At 34.1% G+C, this 24,592-nt stretch overlaps 1 long non-coding RNA gene and 3 other non-coding genes across 4 annotated transcripts; 1 reads left to right on the top strand and 3 right to left on the bottom strand.

Annotated features, from left to right (window-relative positions):
* Positions 1 to 3,676: 3,676 nt before the first annotated feature.
* LOC117273906 (uncharacterized) lies at positions 3,677 to 4,478 on the bottom strand. The gene is made up of 2 exons (XR_004503928.2): positions 4,374 to 4,478; positions 3,677 to 4,092 (listed from the first exon to the last, which is right to left on the bottom strand). It is a non-coding gene; the product is annotated as an uncharacterized lncRNA (long non-coding RNA).
* A 3,211-nt stretch (positions 4,479 to 7,689) lies between these two features.
* TRNAG-UCC (transfer RNA glycine (anticodon UCC)) lies at positions 7,690 to 7,761 on the bottom strand. The gene has a single exon. It is a non-coding gene; the product is annotated as a tRNA-Gly (tRNA).
* A 10,213-nt stretch (positions 7,762 to 17,974) lies between these two features.
* TRNAL-UAA (transfer RNA leucine (anticodon UAA)) lies at positions 17,975 to 18,057 on the top strand. Its single transcript has one exon. It is a non-coding gene; the product is annotated as a tRNA-Leu (tRNA).
* A 421-nt stretch (positions 18,058 to 18,478) lies between these two features.
* Positions 18,479 to 18,550, bottom strand: TRNAG-UCC (transfer RNA glycine (anticodon UCC)). The gene has a single exon. It is a non-coding gene; the product is annotated as a tRNA-Gly (tRNA).
* Positions 18,551 to 24,592: the final 6,042 nt, after the last annotated feature.

The following is a 24,592-nucleotide window of genomic DNA, read 5'->3' as shown; positions in this document are numbered from 1 at the left end:
TGGTTAAGAACCCAAGTTTATTTTGCACTGGCCCAAGGGTGTTTGGATGAATGGAAAGGGAAGAAGGAAAACATAGAAATAGAGAGAAATGATAGCATAGAAAGTGAGACAAAAAAGTTTTCCTCAAGGCAAAGCCACAAGAAACTAACAATAACTTTTATAACTTTCCTTTCTCCTCCTTCCCTTTATTCCCTAGCAAATAAGCAATTTACTTTTTGGAAAAAGAACATGGAAAGGAAAGGAAAGGTAAACTATACAAATATAAAAAAGCGATATAAAGAAAGGAAAAGGGGCAGTTCCCCTATGTTATGTTTCATTTTTTTTATTCCACATCTTCCCGCAAGATAAAACACGTTTTCAAATTTTCCCTACCTTCGAATAATTTCTTTGAGGAAAGAATATTAGGTTACCATTGAGTATTTGTACCGAGGTGAAAATCATTTATACCCTTTAACTTTGATTTAAAAATTAAATTTTCCCCTTAATATTGAACAATTAGCATTCACCCCCTCCCCCTCTTTATCCTACACAATATCTATTTTGTCCTTGTCATTTTTCAATTTCCTCCTCTATGCGTAATACTCTTTTTTATTTTGCATGTTATTTTTATTATTTTTTCTATAATTTAAATGATATTATACCTTATTATAAATTATAATATAAATTTACTCAAAAATAGAATATCCTTTATATTATTTGTCATGTTTGATCGACCTTCCCCATACCAGAACTGAAAGGACATACCAGCTCCCAAGAGATTATTCGGTATTCCTTCATAATATGATGCGCATTAAGTATATATTTAAGTTAAAATTTATCAGTGCTAAATATATTTAATTTTTAGGAATTTGTTATAAAATCTGCTTTTACTTTTAATAATTATAAAATTTTATATTACTTGCATTGAGGATATGTTTATAAGGTTCTCATCATTTTTTATGTAAACAGATTTTTGAAATTTGATTGCTATGAATACATAATAAAAGCAAATTATTTTATTTTAATTTTTATTTTGCTCATCCTTTTTATTATTCAACATCAATGAATTATATGTTTGGTTATCATTTTTTTTATTTTTCATTTTAAAAATAAAAGTAAGCCATTACATAGGTAAGTTCATAGTATAGATATTAAAAAAAAAGAAAAAAAATATTATTATACTATAAAGGTAAAAAGTAAAATTAAAAAAGCCTAAAGAGATAAATATTGATAATATAGAGGTTAAAATAAGCATTTTAAAAAGTCAATTGAGAAATAAGGGGAGAATAAGGGGAAGTTTGATTTTTAAAGCAAAGTTTTGGGGCAAAAGTTGTCTAACCATTTGAGTACAAAAGCAAACTTCACGAGGATAATATTTAACTTCTCCAATAAAATATTATTTTCTCATTTTTTTCGGTTTTGACAAGTATGGAGCTTCTTGATGAACACTTAAGTTAGCTAAAGTAATTTATATTCTTAAATGAAGCATGCGACTTGCTTTTAGTTTTTTAAGGTCTGGAATGGTTGAACTAATCCATAAAATGAGAAAGAAGAAACCCAAATTCCTGTAAAAAGAAAATGGAAAAAGTACTTATAGTGAAAATGAACAGTATATAAATTAAATAATACTCTTAATTTCTAGTGTTTACATTGTTGTTCTCTTGATTAAACAGCTTGTATCACCGTCCTTGTGATCCTTTATTTCGTATTCTAATTTCTGGCTCCTAGCTATGAACTTGAGTACCTGACCAATAATTATTTAAACTATCACGTGAAACATAGTAATGTTAACTAAATTATTTGTTTTATCTTTCGGCTAATCAATCAATCTTCCCATATGCTCTAGAATTTCATATATAGTATAAAATTACTTTCTAAGATTCGGAAATATCTTATCAACCCATACTTTAAGCGGGATTTAAATCATTTATGTTATGCTCTTAAAACTTATCTTTTAAATCTTTTATTGATACATAATTCTTGAAGTAACCAGTACTTAATCTATGTCTTTTTCTCTCTTTTCATTCGGCTGATTGTTATGATACTTAAGTAATAAATAAAAGATTGGAGATTCGGATTTTCAATTTTCTTAACCTTTTTTACACTATGATTACGTACTAGAATTACTTAAATACAATAACAAAAATATTAAAAGGAAAATATCATTTGAAACTCAAAATTCCATCTCGACCACTAATTCCTCCGTCCCAACTTAGGAGGCGATATTTGACTCGGCTAGAGATTAAGAAAAAAAGATTTTTTTTTGAAATTTGTGTTGTAAAACAAACTATAGATATTTGTATTGGTTGTAAATTATTTCACTAAGGATAAACTAGGAAGTTTAAAGTTAAATTATTTATAAATAAGAAAATAAGAAATATAAATTATAAAGGTAAGTATAACACATAAATCGGATAGAATTTTCACAAAGCACTACAATTTAGATCCTAATTATCATACATAACTACTAAAATTTGCCTAATTACCATTTGTAGCTACTGATCAATTATTATCAGCTTGTATCGCTTGTATTCAAACGCGCAACGAATACATCGTGTGTCAACTGTATTCGTTCGCACAACAAATACAATACGTACCAACTGTATTTGTTTCATACAATTATAACCGTTCACGCAACAAATACAATATGTATCAACTATATTCGTTAGCACGACAAATACAACCAACGTGAAATACAAGGTGTATATAAAGGATAGAACTTGTATCGATTGTATTCGTTCGCGCAACGAATACAACCAAGACAAAATATAGAAATATATAAAATAAGATACTATTGTTGAGATTCAAACTCATGACCTCTACTTACTAAGCGAGTGTTCTAACCAATAGAGAGCTACGAGAACTTGTTGCTTTTTTTGTTTCAGTTCAAAACAATTGATTTTCTATTTTATTACTATAGCTGAATTTATTATAAAATTCAATTATAATTATGAACGATAAATCCAATATATATATGTTTGATGTGTTTCATTAAATTATCCTTAATTACCTATATTCTGTGAAAATTAAGGAGAAAGTTCGCTTTCTTTGCTTATTAATACTGCAAATCGGGTCACCAAATGTGTGAACTGTGAAAGGCCCCAGGACATCTATTTCAATACTAACAGCCGCATAATATGTAGAACCACTGAAGTATCTCGCACGTGTGACTCCCTGACCGCAACGAACAAACTTTACTCCACCCCCAACTTCTCCGCGTACTAATAAATCATCGTGGCCTTACCGTTTACCGTTACATCAACAGGTAACCGGTAGTTACCCTCTCGCTGTCAATAGAAGACTTTTTTGCCTAGGGCGACCGACATTACTCGGTTATAGGTACTCAAATATAATGTTAAAGCTCCTAATATTCATTTCCCCAATTAAATAGGCCTATTCCTTCAGTCCTTCTTCCCGCTGATTGATGAGCTGTAAATTTTGCTCTTGTTTCTTTCTTACTTACGATTCTACCGCTCTTGTTATAGTCAACGCCGCTCGCCGGCAAACTGAGAGCCACCTCTCCATTCCTCCACTCAGCTTCCGGCGTCACATATTTTCCGCCGCCGCCGCTTCAGGTAACAAAGATAAATCACCTGTAAACCTATACACATATACATACAAATAGAGAGATACTCTTATACTGTGATGCCGTCTCCGACTCCGAGAAGTCACCGGAGAGTTATCGAGGAGAAGAACCGGAAGGGGAAGCTGCCGGAGAAATCCATGTCGTTGCACGGAGATATTTCAGGGAGCACTTCAGAGATGTCGCGAAGGCCTAGGACTGTTCCGAACTTGTTCTCCGGCAGAGGACTTTCTGCCGGTAACTCAGCGGAGGTGCAGGTTAGGTTGAAGTTGACGAAGTTACTGTTAAATGTGACGATTCAGAGGAGTTTAGGTCCCGTTCATGTGCTGATATCACCGGAATCAACCGTTCATGATCTTATCGACGCCGTTATACGGCAATACTCGAAGGAAGGAAGACGTCCGGCACTTTGCTCCGCGGATTCCTCCGATTACGATCTTCACTTCTCGCAGTTTAGCTTAGAAAGTAAGAGCCGTTCGATTGTGCTTTCTTGAATATCTACCGTTAAGTCGAGCCGTCTAAATTACCACCTTCCTTTTCAACTATGATGATTTAATTTAACTTAACAAAAATTTATTAAAAAAAAAAAAAAAGGTCCTAAAAGCTTAAACGCCAGAGCTTTGTGGGCTCATTTGTATTGATATAAAAAAAAATTCATTAAGAATAGAGTAAATAAAATAAAATTTTAAAATTAAATTATTTTTTAAAATATAAAAATATATATATATATATATATATATTTTTTTAAATTGACATATAATTAAATTAGGTAATTTAAATTATTTTTTCAAATTAAATTAGTTATGAATACCATTTCATTGGATAGCGAATTGATTAATTATGTTTTGTTATAATTGATTGGTGGATCCAGGTTTGGACAGGGCGGAGGAGGTAACGGCGTTAGGGTCGAGAAACTTCTTTCTGTGCCCCAAAAAGTTAGGCCCTGAAACTTCGATGGGAGGTGACTTAACGGTGTCGTCTTCAAGATGTACAAAACAAGCTGATACTGATATCAGTATAGCCTTGCCTTGGCCTAAATTCATGGATTTCTTGCTGTGATTATTTTACTACTTCACAGCTTTGGTAATTTTTTTTCCAAACTCATATCCCGTTAAATATGTATCACATTAATTAAGATGGAAGGAGTAGTACCCCCTAGTTTTCTAGGTTGATCTCATTTATCACTATTGAAGTTCTGTGTGGACGAACTCCAAAACCTAGGAGGTTGTATTTTTACTACTAGTAATAACACTAACACTTACTTTTATATATATATATTATGTGTTAGTGTTAAAAAATATTTACCCGTATAATTAAAGGTTAAACTCATCGTAAGCATGTTCTCTTACTTGTGTTTCCAGTCGTGTATTCGCGCTCAATAAAAGTCATCATTGCAATTTTGTTTTATCAGAGTATGAATGTACACGCAAATGGAGCCTCCAGTCTCTTTCCCCGATTATGTGCAAACTTGTTGGCTCACCGAAACACAACTAAATATTATCTAGGAGTTGTTATGGATAAGTTGAAAACATAAGCCAAAGAGTAGAGAAAAGGATATGATTTTTTAATTATATTCAATTTTCAGATTTCAATTTATTTTACTTTCGACAATGACCTCACTTTTACTTATGCATATAGCTTTTCATTGATTGTTTGTTCTCATATCTAATTAGATGAATATACTAGTAGCTCCTTAAAAAATATTGACCATTTATTAAAACCAAATCAAAACAAAAAACAAAAAAATAAAAGCCCCCAACTAGGTGTTGAGTCGATTCCCCAATTAAGTACTAATAGTATTTCTTTTCTTATTCCAACTTGATATTTGCATACTATTCTTAGTTCGTTTAGAGTACTCAGTCACTACATATGCAATAAGATTATAGGACAAGCAAGTTGTTTATTTAGTACTGCAACTGGAAACGGTCCTAACAAGTTATCCCCAATTTGTCCAAATCTATATATATAAAAAGGACTTTAAAAAAGTGATGTGGCATGTCTCTTTGGCCAATAATAAAACTTATCTTTTTTTTCAAATTTTTGACATTTTTCCTATTTATGTGCTACATTAGAAAATCCAAAATTCACTTCTTAATTACATTCTCTTAATTCTACCTCTCTCCGTTACTCTTCTTTCTCTCCCATTTCTTTTCAGTTTAGAAGCCTAAAAGTCTCTGTCATTAATTCAGTGATCAATTTATGCAATATATAAAACAAAGAAATAGATATGGCTCTAAGAATGTGGGCTTCTTCAGTAGCCAATGCACTAAAAATCTCCGCCTGGAACCAAACTTGCCCCTCTATTCTTTCTAGAGGTGCTTTCAACTGTAACTTCTTCTTATTATATTTGAATAGTATATTAGTTATTTGATAATCACTTAATATTAGTTTGGTATTTATTCATTTCATTCTACTGTTATTTAAATTCTTACTTGCACAGTATTGACACTTTGCATATTTTCTAGAGAGAGGGTTTATTGGACTAAATAGCGTCCCATAGCTGGCATCACTAATGCATACTCGGGTTTGTCTTCTGCCTTATAACGCCATATACAGTCTATTTTTCCAATCAAATACTATATTTGAGATCAATTTTTGAGGTTAATTCTCATGTGGGATCTAGCATATCATGCAAGGAATAAGCTTGCTTTACTATACCGTATAGACCATAAGAGGGTAATTTGATATCAATTAAAATGCGCTATTGCTTTTTCGTTTTTTTTTTTATAGTTTTATTTGTGATCTTTGCATATATCTGACTATATTTTCTATCTGTTAGTCTTTATTTATTTCCCCTACGTCCCAAAAATGTGACCGCTCTGCATGTTCTTTATATTATCTTGTGCATCATTTTATCTTTCTTTTTCCTTTCTCCTATAATTATTTAGTATTATTAGTACATTTTATGTTGATATATAATATATTATGTGTAATTATTTTATAACGTTCGTTTTTTTTTTTCAAATTCCTAACCGTTTATTCTCTTTAATTCGTTTATTTTTCACATTCTTATTATTTGGTTTATTTTCTTATTCCAATTAAATCGGATAATTAACGAGAAGGTAGTTCAATATTTCTCATGTTTCTTTTATATTTTTTTGAAAACTTTAAATAGTTGGCAGTCTTCTAACGGGCAATTCACTTCCAATAACTTCTATTTATTTAATAGAGAAACTATATGTGTAATAAGAGGTCGAAAAAGGAAATTAACTCACGGGGATCTCTGCGAATTATGTTGTAAGATGACCTTCAACATAATCATTATTGTAGTTTTGTACTCTGCTAGTTTTATATATTTGTAGCGGCATTAAACTATAATTTTTATTAAGTGCTCGAATTAAAATATATTGTGCAACATTTATTAGCGTGAAGAGAAAGAAAGAAATGCATAAACCTTCATATCTTTTTATTTTTACAAATAATTTATTGCGGCAAATTATTGTAATTTTGTAAATATTCGTATGCAATTATAGAATTTAATGATACTTTTTTACATTAATACTTTTTTTTAGCGTTTTAGAAGGCTATAATTATGAAAGATTAATAAGTTTTGTTTCCACTTCAATTTGTTATTCCAAATACACATCCAATAAACTGGTAAAATATTGTGGGCATGTGCAGTAACATTTGGATGTTGATAGTTATTATCGCTTAACTTTTATTCTCATTCTCTAAGATATCACAAACTATTTTACTGTCTAAGGAAAGTTTTAATTTCTTTTATATAAAGTCTCTTCCTAGCAAAATCACCTTGAAAAGAAAAAGAAGAAGAAAGATCTTAAAAGCTTGTAGCTCCAACCCCACTAATGATAGATTTGAATATACTATCTTCATTTTAATTTTTAATCATTTCAAAGACGAATTAATTTAGGTATATTGCAACATTGTAACTCTATATTAAAAGAATTCAAGTAGAAAACTACAATAGAAAAAGAAATGCAAAACAAGTACCCATTAGAACAATATTCTTTTTATTTATTTGCTTTGTCTTATCTTTAACGGCAGGCGGAGCACGGGTTATTTTACTAGTTAAACCATTATGCTAAATTGGAAGTCCTTCTCAAGACTCGTCTTGGGTCAAAAGAGTCTACAAGGGCCAAAATGAATATAGCATTTACAAAATAAATTGCGTCTGCCGGGAGTCGAACCCGGGTCTATTGCTTGGAAGGCAATTATCCTAACCGTTGGACTACAAACGCAGCTATTGGTAGTTTGTCTTAAAGACAAGTAATTTAACTTGTTGTGTTTGATTCTGTACACTTGATAGTTTTTCCAGTTTTCATTTTCATGAAATATTCCTCTCAAATAACCAAAAATTAATCCAAAAAAGCTGTTTTACATATTCATTTATATAATAGAAAGAACAGTTTAACAAAGAATAATAACTATACCCGGTATAAAGCCTTTCTATGAAAAGCGTCGGTTCCGTAGCTAAACATATACATTGATAAACATAATGTATAGGATAGATATGTAATTTGAATTATTTATAATTGTCGTTATACTTAGAGTTATCCTATATTTTACATGTAGATGTACTCTATGTATATTTTATTATACTTCTCAGAATATTCATCAAGGAATATAACTCTTTCATAGTATCAGCTGCTTAAGTTTCTTACCAGCGCTTCCTTCCTCATCACATCTTCTTCAGCCGTTTTTGTCTCCTTGTGTCCCTCTTCAATGGCTGCCCCTTAATCTCAAGTCCCTTGTTCGCCTTCTGTTATTTCTCTCTCAAGTATCAAAAATTATGTTCTTACGGTTCTTGATTTTACAAACTATTTCATCTGTTTCAAAAAGATTGGCATAGTTCGGATTACGAAGGTCAAAGTATTTATTTGACTGTGAATTCAGACATAGATTATTTAAGTTTATTTATATATTTGAAAACTACATAAAAAGTTTTATAAATAATTCATAATTAAAAATATGTATAAAATATTTAAGAAAACTTGGTCAAATAACAACCTCATAGACTCCCAAATAATAAATGTGTCAAACTTTTTTAAACAAAGGGAGTATGTGTTATGGAGAGAACTCTTCTTGCTTGTCCTCAAAGGTCATGGATTTTATGCAATGACGGACGCACGTGGTGGTAAGCGGGTTCAACTGAACTCATTTCATCAAAAAATAATACTGTGTATATGTATAAATTATGATTAAAGCTGCGTAAATTTTGTATAAATATTTTATTTGAACCCACTTGACAACTACTATTTTACGACTAAAATTATGTACTTTTAAGATTGAACCCGCTTGCACAAAATCCTGGGTCCGCCGCTGAGTTTATGATGTTACTGATAGTAGCTATCCCTATCCCGAACCCACTATTCTTGTTGATAATGGTGTTTCCATGATCAATCCTACATTTCAACAGTGGGTTCAACCTGATTTCATTGTTCTATCATGGATTCGGGTAACAATTTCTCCAGAAATTCTACAAGCAATTATTAAGCCAAATCCAAATTGAATGTTTGTCTGTGATCAAGTTAGCTCTCGTACTCTTCAACTGAAAGTTCAGTTTCATAATCTCAAAAAGGGAGATTTCTCCATCAATGATTACGTTCATAGTCTAAAGTCCATAGCAGATGTCTTAACCTCTATTGGCAATCCAATCTCTCGACCGACCTTGTTCATCAAATTCTCTCTAGCCTTTCTGCTGACTACATGTCTGTAAGTATCTCCATATCTACTCGTGTTCCTCTCCTTACTTTCTTAGAAACTCACTCGCTTCTCTTTCTTCATGAGTTTCAACTAGTCAGCGTTACACCTTCTTCCATGGATTCTACTACAACAATCATCATATTCTAATGGTCGAAGTCGTGATAGGTATTCCAATAGTGGACAAAATTCTAATGGTGGTCATTGAAGAGGTTTCTATAACCAAGGGTACTATAAAGCCTATGATTTCAACCCCCAACACTTGAGCACTCGACCTCGAGGTACTTCTACAATAAAATTTGTTTCTGATAATAGTTGTACAATTGAATTTAATTCTTTTGAGTTTTCTATCAAGGATATCAAGACCAGGAAAATTCTTCTCAGGTGCAATAGACATAGACCATGTACTCTCTCTCTCTATCTCTCTCTATCTCTCCTCCTTCTAGTGGTGTTGATGTTGCTTCTGCAACCTTTGCCGTAGTTCATGCTTCATCCTCTCTTTTGCATCGTCTTTTAGGCCATCCAAACTCCATAGTTATAGATTATTTAGTTTGGAATAATAAGCTATCTTGTAAATTTTTTCAGCGTTTTGATCCATTATGTGATGATTGTCAGCTTGGCAAGCACCAAAAATTGTCATTCAATAAATCAAATTCATTTACTTCTTCTCTATTTGAGTTAATACATAGTGATATATGGACTTCCCTCATCCTATCCCTTATAGGCTTTTGCTATTATATTCTTTTTCATGATAATTTTACTAAAATGTTTTGGGTATTTAAACTGCCACATAAGTCTGAAGCTTTCACTATGTTTAAGAATTTTTATGCCTTCATTTCAACTCAATTTTCTACTAAAATAAAAAAAGTTATAATGTGATAGAGTTGTTGAATATGTAAAACTTAAATTACTTTGTTCTTCTCAATGATAATGAAATTTCTCTTCCAATCTCTTCCCCTTATGTTCACCAACAAAACGGAAAGGCTGAGCGAATGCATCGCACAATCTTGAATATGATTCGCTCTCTTCTATTCCAAGTCGCTCTTCCCTCTAATTTTTGGGTAGAAGCATTGCACACTACAATGTATCTCCTAAATATTCTTCCTACTACTTGTAATCATCACAAAACACCATTTGAATTATTATTGGTAGGTCTCCTACTTATGATTATTTGCATGTCTTTAGTTATTCTTGTTATCCTAATCTTTGTGACTATTGTATAATAAATTAAGCTCCCGTTTCATGCAATGTGTTTTTCTTGATTATCCATCTAACTACAAGGGTTTCTGATGTTTAGGCCCATTAGGTGACAAAGTTTGTATCACAAGACATCATTTTGATGTTCATTTTCTTATCCTCATCTTGTTTCTTCCAAATATCTAATTCAAATAATAATTCTTTGTTCAAGTCTTCGGTTTGTAGTTCTTTTTCTATTCCTTCTCAATTATCTTATTCTGGAAAGATTCAAAATATGACACAACTTCCCTGCTCCACTTTATCTCCATCGTCTCACTCTCCTTTTCAAAATAATAATTGTGATTTGCTTCCTTCAAATATTCAAAGTCATGTTGATGGACAACGCTCTCCCAACATTTTGCAAGATAATAGGCAATATATTTCATCACTTATTAAGCTCCCTTATCTGACTACACCTCTACGACATATCTCTTATTAATCTCAAATGTCTTATCCAATACAATCTACAGTTTCTAACTCCTCACTTATCCCAAAAGGTTCTATCTTAGTCCATATCTTTCCACTTCAAAACTAATTCAATATGAAACCTCTTCACGACAGAATACTATATGTTTTGCACCAATCTTATTTCAGTTCCAAACCAACTATTCTCCATGTAATTCTTCCTTACCTCCTATTTCAACTCTAACTACACTTTCTATGTCTTCTATTATTCTATTTTCAAATAATATTTCATCTACATAGCTTAATTCTCCAACTTCTCTGCCAACTCTAATTCAAAAATTCACTTCTATCTCATCTATTCTTTCACCCCATCTTTTCCACGATCTTTACGTCCAAATTCACAAATAATATCCTCAAATATTTCTGTACATAATCCGCTCCAACATCCCACGACTACTGCGATTCCTTGTGATAATTAACTGGTATACATGAAACAACCTACAAGCTTTTTTCATTCATAATTTTCACATCATGTTTGTTGGTTGAACAAAGCTTTTTATGATTTAAAACAAGCCTCGAGGGCACGGTTTCAACGGTTTACTTCTTTCTTCTTCGTCATGATTTTAAAATAGTATGCCAGATTGTTCTCTATTTATCTACAAAAATAATACTGACATTGCTATTCTTCTCCTTTATGTGGACGATATTATTCTTAGTGCTTCTTCTTCTATCGTAATTAGTTCTTTGATCGCATTCTTAAAATCAGAATTCTCCATGAATGATTTAGGTTTGATCAATTTCTTTCTTGTCATCTCTGTAGCTTCTCGAAATGGTGGTTACTTTCTTTGTCAGTCCAAACATATTAAAGATCTCCTCAGCTATGCAAACCTTCTTTCTTCCAAGCCTGTTACATCACCTATTTCCCCAAAATCTATACATAATTCTAGTGACTCAACTCCATTCCCAGATGCTACTCTCTTTAGGAGCCTTGTTGGTGGTCTTCAATATCTTACATTTACTCATGATATTAATCAAGTGTCTCAGTTTATGCATTCACCCTCGGTTTGAAACGTATCCGGCAATACTTGAATGGCTCTTTGACTCATGTTTTGTTCATTACTGATAGTTCTATTGATAGTTTGACATGTTATAATGATGCAGATTAGGCTAGTACCCTACCACTCGACGATCTACCTCAGCCTTTTGCTTGTTTCTTGTTGGTTTTCTAAGGAGCGGAGTGTTGTCTCTCGCTCCAGTGCTGCGGCAGAATACAAATCAGTTGCTCATGCTACTGCTAAGATTATTTGGGTGCAATCTCTCTTATGAGATTTACATATGCCCTTTTCTTCTCCTTACACTATTTTTTGTGATAATATTAGTAGCATTCACTTGGCTCATAACCCTACCCAACATGCTTGTACTAAACATGTGATGACCCAAAATATCATCTTTAAATTTAATAATTAATTTTGTATTCTAAAACCTCGAAAAGCACTATTTATCATTTCTCGGCTTGCGTGCACAGTCCATAAAATTTTCCGAAAAGTTTTTATGTGAAAAATGGATTAAAATATGAATTAGAGCTTTAAAACTCAACTGAGTTGACTTTGGTCAATATTTTGAGCAAACGGACTCAGATAAGTATTTTGACAGTTCCGGTTGGTCCGTATCGTGACTTGGGACTTGGGCGTATATTTTGAATCAAATTCTGAGGCCCCTAGCCCGAGATATGGAATTTTGATTAAAAAATTAAAAGTTTAAGTTCAAATAGTGATCGAATGTCAAATTAGGTGCAAACGACCCCGAAATAAAATTTTGATGATTCCAACAGCTCCGTATGATGATTTTGGACTTAGGAGCATGATCAGAATTTTATTTGAAAGTTCGTAGTGGAATTAGGCTTGAAATGCCAAAAGTTAAATTTTTGGAAAGTTTGACCGGGGGTTGACTTTTTGATATTGAGGCTAGACTATTGGGTACAGACTTGGTTCACGATGCCTTGAAAAATGTTAAGTTGATTCAGGATCGACTACGTACAGCCCAATCTAGACAGAAGAGTTATGCGGATCGAAAGATTCGTGATGTTGCATTCATCGTTGCTGAGCGGGTATTGCTCCGGGTTTCGCCTATGAAGGGTGTGATGAGGTCCGAGAAGAAGGGTAAGTTGAGCCCTAGGTATATTGGGCATTTTGATATTCTTGAGAGTGTTGGAGAGGTGGCTTATAGACTTGCACTACCAACTAGTCTTTCGGCGGTTCATCCGGTATTCCATGTTTCTATACTTCGAAAATATCACGGCGATCCGTCTCATATGGTAGACTTCAGTTCAATTCAGTTGGACAAGGATCTATCTTATGTTGAGGAACCAGTGGCTATTTTAGATAGGCAGGTTCGAAAGCTGAGGTCAAAGAACATTGCTTCCGTGAAGGTTCAGTGGAGGAGTCATCCGGTCGAGGAGGCTACTTGGCAGACCAAGCATGATATGTGCAGCCGTTATCCACACTTATTCACCAGCTTAGGTACTTTTTCTAACTCCGTTCGAGGACGAACGTTTGTTTTAGAGGTGGAGAATGTGATGACCCAAAATATCATCTTTAAATTTAATTATTAATTTTGTGTTCTAAGACCTCGAAAAGTACTATTTATCATTCCTCGACTTTCTTGCGCAGTCCATAAAATTTTTCGGAAAGTTTTTGTGTGAAAAATAGATTAAAATATGAATTAGAGCTTTAAAACTTAACTGAGTTTACTTTGGTCAACATTTTGAGCAAACGGACTCGGATCAGTATTTTGACAGTTCCGGTAGATCCGTATCATAATTTGAGACTTGGGCGTATGCTCGAAATCAAATTCCGAGGCCCCTAGCCCGAGATATGGAATTTTGATAAAAAAATTAAAAGTTTAAGTTCAAATAATGATCATATGTCAAATTATGTGCAAACGACCCCGGAATAGAATTTTGATGATTCCAACAGCTCCGTATGGTGATTTTGGACTTTGGAGCATGATCAAAATTTTATTTGGAAGTCCGTAGTGGAATTAGGCTTGAAATGCCAAAAGTTGAATTTTTGGGAAGTTTGACCGGGGGTGAACTTTTTGATCAATGTCGGAATCTGATTTTGGAAATTGTAATAGGTCTGTTATATCATTTATGACTTGTGTACAAAATTTGAAGTCATTCCGATTTGATTTGATGTATTTCGGCACAAGATATAGAATTTGAAAGTTCAAAGTAGATTTTGATTTGAGGTGCGATTCGTCGTTTTGATGTTGTTTGATGTGGTTTGAAGCCTCGACTAAGTTTGTATTATTTTTTGGGACATGTTGGTATAATTGGTTAAGGTCGCGAAGGTCTCGGGTGGATTTCGGAAGGTAAACGGAATGGATTTCAGACAAAGATGGTTGTTGGAAATTTCTGTTGCAGAATTTCTGGTGCGTGAAGCCAACTTTGGAAGCTTATATCTCGCAATTCATAAGAAACCGAAAACTTTCAAAACATAAAAGTTGTAGTTGTTTGATTCTAGTTTCCAGAAAGTCAAACCATTCATTATTTAGACATTTGTACAGAAAGTTATGATGAATTAAATTAAGGCTGGTAGAGCAGTTTCGCTAGAACTTTCTAATGCCCATTTTAGAAGCTTATATCTCGCAATTCATAAGGAATCAGAAAATTTTCAAAACATGAAAATTGTAGTCGTTTGATTCTAGTTTCTAGAAAGTAAAATCATTTATCATTTGGACATAGTTAAATTAAGTTATGGTCGATTGAAGGAAGGTTGGTACAAGCAAGTTTTGGTGGACTTTTAGTGACGGATGAGCAGAAACTTAAGGGCCAAAAATAGTCAGGCGATTTTTGGGCGATTTTTACGAAAAAACATTGGGGTAAGTGTTCCTTATCCTATATTGATTATATTTCATGATTCTATACTCATTTACATTATGAATCCGTGAATTTATAGAAGAATAATCAAGATTTTTGCAAAATCTTCCAAAAACAAAAATTTAAGATTTGGAGGTCGAATTGTTATCGGAATTTGGTAAAAGTAATATGGGTGGACTCGTAATTGAATGGGTTGTCGAATTTTATAAGTTTCATCATATTTCGAGATGTGGGCCCCACGGGCAATGTTTGAGCTAATTTCGGATTTTATTGAAAAATATAAAATTTTCTTACGAAATTGATTACTATAATTTTTGTTGACTGTATCGAATTAATTATGACTAGATACGAGTCGATCGAAGTAGGAAAATCGAGAAAAAAGCATAATACTTGGTTAAATTGAAGCAAGTCGATGTAAGTGACTTGTCTAACCTTGTGTGGGGAAAATTTTCAATATGATTGGTATTGATGTGATTATTGAAATATGTTGAAAGTTGTGTACATGAGGTGACAAGTGTGTACATGAGCTAAATGTGATAGATTATATTTTAAAATTGTGTAGATCATTGTTGCGCATTTATTAAATTATTTTATCTTGTTATATTCTTCATCATTGATTTGAGATGTATACTTCAAATTTGTTTGACCTGTTTAGTTGAAAATTGATTTCTTTTATTCTTTGTATTATTTGAAGGTTGATTTTATTTAAATTAAATATTATTAATATGAAGTATTTGACATTTTTAAACTTGATATTGAAGCAACGTATTAAAGATTTTAAAATATAATTTTTTCTGAATTATTTACTCGTGAATATTTTTGTAAGATTTTCGTACTCATTGTGATGAAGCCGTGAGCTCTTTATTATGGAAAAATATTATTGATGATTTATTTTGGTATGAGTCGTGAGCTCTTTATTATAGAAAAATATTATTGATGATTTATTTTGGCATGAGCCGTGAGCTCTTTATTATGGAAAAATATTGTTGTTGAATTATTTTGGCAAGTTAAATTATTTGAGTACTTGGGGTACAAATTGTGATATATTATAATATTGATACGCATGCGGTGATATAAAGTCTGGGTATTGAAACGCATGCGGTGAGATAAGGGTGGCTTGATACGCGTGGCTAGTAGGTGGAACTACTAGAAGTCATGCGGTGTGATAAGGATGGCTAAAACGCGAAATGCTATTTCGGGAAAAATGTTTTCTTTAAAATATATTGTGAAGGCTCCTTCGGTGAGATAAGAAAATGAGATATTGTGAATTTATTTATAATTTGGGACTACGAGGCGGTACTTCTGGAGTGCCCTTGTTGATATTGATTTATGGCCGTAGTTGCCTTTGATTTTTGTTGTGATCTTTCTTAAATTTGAAAAGAAATCCAGTTTTGTTTGCACGAGGTATTTATTTGCCATTATTTGGTGTAATTAAATGTGACATACTACTTGATTCATTTCCATTGTCATTTTATCTTATTATATTGTTTAAACATTTTTACCATGTCATTATTTATTCTCCAGTAGGGTCTGACCTGATCTCGTCACTACTCTACCGAGATTAGGCTTGGCACTTATTGGGTACCGTTGTGATGTACTCATACTACACTTCTGCACATCTTTTTGTGCAGATCCAGGTACATCTTATCAAACCAGACATCAGTAAACTAGCTGTACGAGGAGACTTCGAGGCATATCTGCCAGTGCCCGCAGACTTCGGAGTCCCCTTCTATTCTTGTTATGTTGCTTCCTTATTTTCTTTAGACTCTGTTATATAGAGACATTGAGAAAAAATTCTTAGAAGGTTGTGATTTATTTCTATCGGGTTTTGAGAGTTGAAATTGTTTGAATTGTAGTTTAATTATTCCAGACATTTATTATTATTACGTATTGATAAGCTTACCTAGTCTTAGAAACTAGGTATCATCACGACATCCTACGGAGGGAATTTGGGGTCGTGACAAAACATATTGAAATTGATATTCATTTTGTACGGAAAAAGGTTGCTTCCAGAGTAATTCAAGTTCAACATGTCCGTGCTCAAACCCAGCTTGCTGATTTATTAACAAAGTCTCTTCCATCTCCGAGGGTGTTGTTTCTGCGTGACAAGCTCAGTGCTCTTCCACACCGTGCTTTGCTTGAGGGGGAGTGGTAAATATAATGTACAAGATAGACATGTAAAATTTATTTCCGAAAAAGCTTGGCTTTTATAGTGAAGTGTTGTTATATAAGGATGTTGTTATAGAGAGGTTTAATCATAATATATTCCATATCTTTATCCAATAATTATAATATGGAAAAATTACCAGCATAGAAAATTTCTCCTTTTTTTGTTTTTCCAATCCGTTGCAGCATAGAATGCTTCAAGTAAATTTTTTAGTGCAATTGCGGCTAGTTCCCTCTCTTATAAACTGAATATAAGCAATGCCCACATGCATTAACGCACAGGTTTTACGTAAAATACTAGTAGTCCAGGCCTATATTTGTATTGGTAGATAGCATGCAACTTCGATCTTGCGATTCCAATGGCCAACAAGAGCGGATCCATAGTATCGGGTGTGGTTTTCAGGAATCCAGTAACTTTTACCTGAGCCTTGTATCTGTATTGATAAATTTATTAAATGTATAAGTATTTTTATTTTAGAACCTATTAGCAAAATCAGATGTTGGTCCAGTGGCAAACGAAGGAACAAACTTAAGCTATACTCTTGAATATTTGGTGGGGGTTGGAATCCCTTTGAACACTTCTTAACATCACTTTTGTTTTTTTTCACCAAACACCCATAGGCACCTTTTGTTTCTCTTTTTCTTTTAAAAACTGACCGGCCAACATTACAAAAATTTCACACTTGCTTAAAGTATCACTTTTTCTCAAATGCTGGAAATCCATAAGGTTCAAATCCTAGATCTGTCTCTGAAAACCGATAAATACAAAGTACGCATATCATAAAACATCCCGAATCACGTTTACTCCTATTATAATGCCAATAAAAAGGGATTATTTTTCTACTTGATTGTTCCTCGAAAACTTCATAGGCAGAAAGCTAGAATTGGGTCGAATCCTTAAACAGTATTCAATATAAACTTCTGATCAGTCAATCAAGTAGTTCATAAATATAAACAGTTTGGTAGGTGATATGAATTCCCCGCCCATCACAATTGGAATGTTTCATTGAGTCACCTCTAAGGCATTAATAAATATATCATAGAAATCTCGGTTTAACAGAGTTGCTGGTTTGCCCGAGAGGTTAAGGGGGAAGACTTAAGATCTTCTGCACATAAGTGCGCGTGGGTTCGAACCCCACAGCCAGCATATTTTTTCTTTTGAATTCTTTCTCCAAACACAATAACTTTTCTCCTCCTCTATTTTATAGGGAGAATTTTTTATGGAAATTATTTTGAATTACTCTTTTTAGATTCTGATTCTAATTCTAATTTTAATTTTCTTTTGTTACTTTTCTAGTCCTCTTTTTGGAGACTACAGAAAATTACTCTAGGCTGGTACAACCTAAACTTAGCAAGTTACATGCACTTAGAAGACTGATACCCGGAAGAGCAGGAGTGCTTTCAGGTTTTATACTTTTCTGTATTTCCTTCTTATTTATAGAACAAAAACAAAAAAAAACTGAAAAATAAGAATTGGCAACAAAGCAATGTTTAAAAAGATAAATTGAAAGTATCCTCAAGTTTCGTTGTATTTGTTCTACAGGAAGAAGTACATACAAATAAAAAGTTGCGTCTGCCGGGAGTCGAACCCGGGTCTATTGCTTGGAAGGCAATTATCCTAACCGTTGGACTACAAACGCTGTTATTGAAACATATTTTAGTTTAATCAAATATAGTATATTTGGTGTAATTTAATTTGTAAACTGTTCTTCTCAATGTTGAAAAGAAATCCAAAAAGAGTACTTTTTCGGATTCATTCATGCTCAGAGGTACATATTCTGAAACTTCTTTCGCAATTTGGACGCATGAAATGAGAACATTTTTTGTAACTTTTAAATCTCAAATTTGGTTAAATTCTTATTTTCTTTCCTCGTCTCTTTTTGAGTCAAATCTTGCCTGATAGGGTATAGAAGTATATTCCCTTCTATATTGCCATGCTAAAGGAGAAGAGTAAAAACTACCCCCAGATTACTTTGGTTTCTTGGTGTTCCATGTAACCTAAACCATGGACTTAACAATGTCCAAAGGCCTAAGACTACTAATAAAAATGTAGCCCACTCAATGAACAAAATTGGATTAAGGCTCAGAGTTGTAACATACTTAAGAAAAATTGTACTGGCCCATATGATCCACTAAATTGTTACAAGATTAAAATTGTTAAAAGAAAGATCCAACTCAAATCAGGAACATCTTGCTAAGTGGTCTGAAATCAGCATTAGTAACTGTTGAGCATATTGGGCCTCAGGTCCACACACTTTCAGATAAGGCCCAACCTTCCACTAGCGGCTCAGACACAAGTCAACACATATAGCAAGTAGTCACTGTATTTTAAGCCACTTTAGTAGTTATAATTGTAGCCATAATATATTGCAACTATAAATACTTGTACTATCTGAAGATAAAGGGTAGAAGGTTCATTTACATTTTTCAGATATTTGTTCGATGCCTTCTCCCTTTTCCCCTTTTTTCTCTTTATCGCAAAATCAGGGTTTTCCACCATTGAAATCCTATTGCATGAGCTCGTTATGTGCTTCTAACATGGTATGAGAGTGGGTTAACAAACTCTAATCGTTCTCCTCGTTCATGCGATCCTACCCTCAATGTCAGATTTCGTGTTTTTCGACATGTTCTAAGAAACCCTAGTTTCTGAAGAAGGTGAGATCTCCGGCGAGTTTTCACGATATATTCTATCGCTCAAGGTTTCTCGTAGTGGTTATTCGGATATGTGGTGAAGGTTTTTGCATAGTTTTGAGCTGCTCGAGCAAAATTGGTATCTTCCTTTTAAGTTTTGCTTCTACATCTTTCAATATTCTTCCTAGCTTTCAATATTTGTCAGTATAAGATAAAATATGAGATTTGTAGATGGCTATTGAGGAAACTAATTCTTCATAGGGATTTTCGTATTTCACCCTAGATCCTTCGCACCCCTTATATATCCACCCCTCAGACAGTCCCAATACCCATCTAGTATCTCCTCCTTTTGATGGTACGAGATTTGTGGCCTGGAGGAAGAGCATGTTAGTGTCTATTTCTTCCAAGAACAAATTAGGTCTAATTAATGGTCGACACGATAGACCTACTAAGGATTCTCCTTATTATCCCTACTGGGAAAGGTGTAACGACACGGTGATTGCTTGGATCACCAATTCACTGTCTAGGGAGATTTCTACCAGTGTTTTAAGGTATGACACTGCTAGAGAAATATGGTTAGACATAAATGAGATATTTGGACAATTCAATGGGTCCAAATTCATTTAGCATCAGAGGAAAATTGGTTCTATCTCCCAATGAATATCAGACATAGCTTCATACTTCACCAGATTTCGCAGTCTTTGGGATGAAGTGAATACAACCCATGTCAGACATGTGTGCTCTTGTGGAGCTCTTCCTAAATTCTTAGAAGAACTCAAGTTATTCTAGTTCCTTGTTGGTCTAAATGATTCCTACTCCACAGTCAAGAGCAACATTCACATGATCAGTCCTCTGCAAACTATTAGCAAAGCATATTTCATTTTAAAACATGATGAAAAACAGAGAGAAATCATTTTCTCCTGATTTTTCTGCTGAATATGTCTCCTTCTATGCTTCCTCTGTTCCCTTTACTGGTCAAAGTCCTTTCAATCAAAGGATTCAATTTGAGACAAAGAGGCATAATTAGTCAATATCTTGCAAATATTATAAGAAACATGGAAACACCATTAAGAAGTACTATAAGCTTCATGGATTTCCTTCTGATTTCAAGTTCAATTAGAATAAGAGATCAACCTCATGTATTCATGTTGATGTTTCTTCTGTACATCATCAACTACAACACAGACTCCTTTATCTCTTGATATTTCAGCGTATGGATTTACTCATGAGCAATATCAACTTCTCATGAGTCTCCTACAACAATCTCATATCTACCCTGGGTTCAATAATAATGTGTCTTCTGGAGAAAATACTGCTTATGTCTATTTTGTTGGTTTATTCTGTAGTTAAATCTGTGGATTTTCATGCTCGTGCTTCCTCTCAAATCACTGTAGACACTTGGATCTTAGATTCGGGGGCCACCAATCACATAACCCCTCACAAATACCTACTTCACAATTGAACACCATTACCTAAACCTTACCTGATAACTTTACCAAATGGCTATAAGGTAAAGGTTGTTTCCAATAGCTCTTGACATCATTTTATACAATGTTCTTCTTTTTCCAATTTAACCTAATTTTCATTTATCATCTGCTTTTACAGTTTAAATGTTATGCAGTTCTTACCATTTCTAATTATTTTTTACTGGGCCCTTCTTTGAAGAGGCCACTGAAAAATAGTATAACTGATAATGGGCTGTATTTTCTCCATCTTGCTGATGATGTTCTGTCTTCTCCTTAAAAACCTTCACAATATAATGTTTCTAGTTTTGTTGCTTCTACTTGTACTAGTTCAACTTATGTTAACACTCCTCTTCCCCTCAATCTCTCTTGTAATTCATACATTGATTTAAATAAAACAGATTATTTTTGGCATCAAAGAATGGAGCACATGCCCTTTCATAGAATGAAAATTGTTCTTTCATATCTAATAAAGTTTCTTCCAAACAATCCTTTATATTCCATGTGTGTCCCATGGCTAGACAACAAAGACTATATTTTTCTGACACCACCATCCATTCTTCAACTCCTTTTCAATTGGTCCTTTTCAAGTATTTCTTAACTCTAGTAGATGACTATACTAGAGTAACTTGGACACATCTCCATTCTTGCAAAAGCAATGCCCTGTTTGTTATTCATTTCTATACCTTAGTCCAAAGTTCTAGGTCTAACAATGTCTTTGAATTGGGCACCAGTTCTGAATCCAAATCTTTCTTTCCAACTCAAGGTATTCTACATCAAACAACCATTCCTCACACTCCACAACAGAATGGTGTTATGGAAAGAAAACATAAATACTTGTTAGAAACATACAGAGCTTTGCTTTTTTTTATTGGGGAGAATGTGTCCTCACAATCACATGCCTCATAAATAGATTCCTTTCCACCATGTTAAATAACATCTCCCCTTATGAAAAACGACATGGTTGTAACGACTCGACTAGTCGTTTTGAGCTCTAGCATATCGTTCGGCGATATGAGGCCTTGAGTAGCTTCACTTCAGGTATTATGACTTGTACGTATGGACGAAATCAAATTTCTGGAAGTTCAGAATTGATTTGAAAAGAAAATTCTAATTTCGGAAGCTTTAAGTTAGAAGAATTTGCTAAGATTTGACTTTTGAGTAAATGACCTCAGAATTGAGATTTGAAGGTTCCAATAGGTTCATATGATGATTTCAGACTTGGAAGTATGTATCGTATCACCCGGGAGCATTTCGGTGCGTATTATGGAAGGTTGGCATTTTAAAAGTTTAAGAAATTCTTAAGTTTGACTTGAAGTGGAATTTAATGTTATCGATGTCCGTATGGTATTCCGAGCATTGGAATAGATTCGTTATGTTATTTATGACTCGTGTGTGAAATTTAAAGTCATTCCGGATTGATTTGATACGTTTCGGCATAAGATATAGAATTTGAAATTTTGGAAATTTATAAGTTTGATTCGAGCAGTCAGTTCATGATTTTGGTGTTGTTTGACGTGGTTTAAGGCTTCGACTAAGTTTGTATGGTACTTTGGGATGTGTTGGTATGTTTGGACGGGGTCTTGGGGGCCTTGGGTGCGAATCAGTTTGAAAACTGATCGAGTTTGGACTTTGGAGAAATGCTGAAGCAACTGGCATCTGGTGTAACCGCACCAGCGAGGTTTTGGCCGCAGGTGTGGAGTCGTAGAAGCGGTTCTAGGCGAGTTGGGAAGGAGCGCAGGTGCGAGGAAATGTCTGCACCTGCGAAGCCGCAGGTGCGGAGGGGATATCGTAGAAAATGAATTGGCCAAGAAGGCATGGGGCAGCAGGAGCAGACTTTGGCATGCAAGTGTGTGAGCGCAGAAGCGCTTGTTGTGAGCAGAAGCGGTAGCGTAGAAGTGTTATTTGGGCCACAAAAGCGGAGGCTGTTGGGTTGAGTTAGAGCCTCACCTACGATGGATTTTCTACAGGTGAGGAGCTGCAGGAGCGGCTATTGGACTGCAAGTGCGAAGGTCGGGCTGGGCAGTGTGTTTTCTTTAAAACGAGGGATTAGCTCAATTTCACATCATTTCGTCCATGAGAGCCGATTTTGGAGCACTTTTGGAGTGCCATCTTCATCAACTATTATGGGGTAAGTGTTTTCTTCACATTGTTATTTAAATACATGGGTTATATACGGATTTAAGCATGGAAATTTGTAGAAATTGGGATTTTTGGTAGAAAACCTAGAAAATTAATATTTTTGGATTTTGACCACAAAATTGGGCATGAAATTAGGGATTAATTATATATTTGAGTTAGTGGTATTATGGGTAAGGTTTATCATCGAAAAATTTCAGAATTCGGGCACGTGGGCCCGAGGGTTGTCTTTATCGACTTTTCTAGCGGAGTTGGGAATTGTTTAGATTGATTAATTATGGGAATTAGAAAACATTTTGATTAGGTTGCACACCGTTTGAATAGTTTGGATAGACGGGCTTTGGTTCGAGGTGTTAGAGAGTCTTTGGAGCCGGTTATGGAACTTCGGAGCGAGGTAAGTCTCCTGTCTAACCTTGTGAGGGGGAAACTACCCTCCTAGGTGATAATTATTGCTATGTGAAACTAGTTATGGGTGTTACATACGTACGAGGTGAAGAGAGTTCGTACGTAGCTAAAATATGTTTATGTTCGGGTAGACTTAGGATCTCATCCTATAATATTTGAATTATTTGAACTCATTCTGTTGGCTTAATTAATTAAAGTTATAACTCAATTTGATTTAGAAATAAATATATGTATAATAGTCCGAGCCCTAACACTTTGAGTTGTGGGCGAGTTATTTGAGAAACGTAAAGATTATATTTGCTATGTGCTCATGTACTGTATCGTAAATATGTGTCTCGTAATTCGGTAACTTCCTTCCTTTTTCTTGTGGAGTGGGCCGAACACCTCGGCAGTATATAGAGCCATCTATGGTTTATGTCGCACGACCCTCGGCAATGTACATATTATTCCGGATCGGGCCAAATGACCTTGGCAGAATCGTGCGTTATATCTCTAGTAGTCTGAGTATTCACGAACTAATATCTTTACTGATTCCCGGAATATATATGGTATTTCTTATTAATTTGATAATGACACTTGATATTTTTTGAGTTGTTAATGTAGAATACAAGATTTGGAAATTTTTGCTTCAAAAGAAGTAATTGGAAGATTATGTAACTTACAGATTAACCCCATTATTGTCGCATGCCTCATATTTGCTTATGTTTTATTATATTACTTTAATTGGAACTTTAGTAAGTGTCGATGTCGACCCCTCATCACTACTTCTCCGGGGTTAGGCTAGATACTTACTGGGTACAAATTGATTTACGTACTCATGTTGCACTTCTGCACTAAATGTGTAGGATCTGACAGGTTCATTGATGATCACCTTGGCGCGTAGGCGCACCTGTTGAGGAGACTTCATGTGAGCTGCACTCCAAGTTACGCAACGCAGACCACCGAGTCTCCATTGTACTATTTATTTTATTCTGTCTTATTACATTCAGGAAAAATGTTGTATTATTATTGTACTCCTTAGAAAAATGCTCATGCACTTGTAAC

Source organism: Nicotiana tomentosiformis, chromosome 6 (genome assembly GCF_000390325.3).
Source record: "Nicotiana tomentosiformis chromosome 6, ASM39032v3, whole genome shotgun sequence".
Classification (NCBI taxonomy): domain Eukaryota; kingdom Viridiplantae; phylum Streptophyta; class Magnoliopsida; order Solanales; family Solanaceae; genus Nicotiana; species Nicotiana tomentosiformis.
This window is presented reverse-complemented; position numbering and strand designations above follow the sequence as displayed.